The 1500-nt window shown below is 40.5% G+C and overlaps 1 pseudogene; it reads right to left on the bottom strand.

Moving 5' to 3' along the window:
• Positions 1-611: 611 nt before the first annotated feature.
• LOC126493835 (Y-linked testis-specific protein 1-like) lies at positions 612-1268 on the bottom strand (annotated as a pseudogene).
• Positions 1269-1500: the final 232 nt, after the last annotated feature.

The following is a 1500-nucleotide window of genomic DNA, read 5'->3' on the forward strand; positions in this document are numbered from 1 at the left end:
AAAGATTTCTGTCAAAGATTCCAATTGCTTATAATATATAAAGATAAGTGTAATGCAGATGTCAACTATAATGGACCACGGGCATCACTGTAAGACCAGATATGATGAATCTGAAAGAAGAGCAAATGCAGAATAGAACTGGATTCATTGACACAGGAAAGAACTCTGAACAAAACACTGATAGCACAGGCATTAAGACCCCAGTTACTAAGTGAGACTTCAGGAACCTTAAATACTTCCTACAGCAAAGCACAAGACCTTTTGAACAAAGTGGTAGCATGCAGCATGGGAAAAATTCATATAATTCTGATAAATGTGAAGTATTTAAATCTGTAAATAAATTTTAAAAACTGAATATCTAGAAAACACAGAACCAAATTTTAAAGAGTTTATAAAACTAAAGGGAAATTTCTTTTTTTTTGCATGTTTACAAATTTTTAGAGCAAGACAAACCTTGAAATACACAACTCTAAATGGGATGCCTCCATCAAATCACGGGAGATTTGGAAAAGATACCAGGAATATTAGAGGACCTTATGTATCGCTGAAAAAAAAAGCATTCCTCCCAATACAATTTTATGTCTGTTCCTCCACACTTTGTGAATTTCACTTTAACGGCTCTTCACCAAATCATAGACATAGATATGGACATCGTTATCAAGCTTGATGAAATACATGGGAGGTTTAGTGGGAACTTGGTGAATGATTTTGCTTGACTTTTGGGTTCTGTTGTTTTTGTTGTACTGCACACATTTGCCTATCATGACATCCCTGCCTACTTCTGAGGTCACCTCTACTGGAGGACACTCTGGCATGATGTGCCTTCAATGTAGTCATCCAGGAGGTGGTAAATGTATAAGACCGGATCTTTCTTGTAGGTAATGTAGAACCAGGGCTTCATGATCGGCACCTCCTCTAGGACCACCCCCCTCCACTCAACCTTAGAGCTATTTTTGCCCTCGAATTTATGTTTCACTGCTCTGCCAACTATGGTGTTTGCGAGGTGGGTGTCTGTCACCTGAGGAAATGATACTTTATTAGGCAGGATATTAAGGTTTAAAATCCTTTCATTGCTGGGAAGCTCCAATTCGTAGACACATCAATCCCATCATACTTCAGGAAATAGAAAGATTTGTCGGCAATTGATCTAGAACAATGGCATTCCACCGAGTGACTGGCTCATTGCCTTCTTTCCATCCATGAGAAATTCTGCAGCCAACAATGTTCTCCAGGGCCTTGAAAGGCCTGTCCAGGTTTTGCTTCTGGAGAGATTACCCATCCCTCTTCTGGAGAGGTGGCCCACCTCTCATACTCAGAGGCATCTTCATCATGGCTGTAGACCTAGTGTAGTAGGCCACGGCACTCCTGGTCCACTATTTTGTGGCTTTCTGTGCTTGGGCATCATAGCTGCCCACTCTCTGGGTTGGAAAAGGTTGTCTGTTTAAACCAGACACAAAGTCGTTGCCTCCATCATGAGTGTCAATAGAAAATGTCCTAGTT

Source organism: Alexandromys fortis, unplaced genomic scaffold (assembly GCF_014885135.2).
Source record: "Alexandromys fortis isolate MF-2015 unplaced genomic scaffold, M_Fortis_MF-2015_v1.1 scaffold_356, whole genome shotgun sequence".
NCBI classification, from domain to species: Eukaryota; Metazoa; Chordata; class Mammalia; order Rodentia; family Cricetidae; genus Alexandromys; species Alexandromys fortis.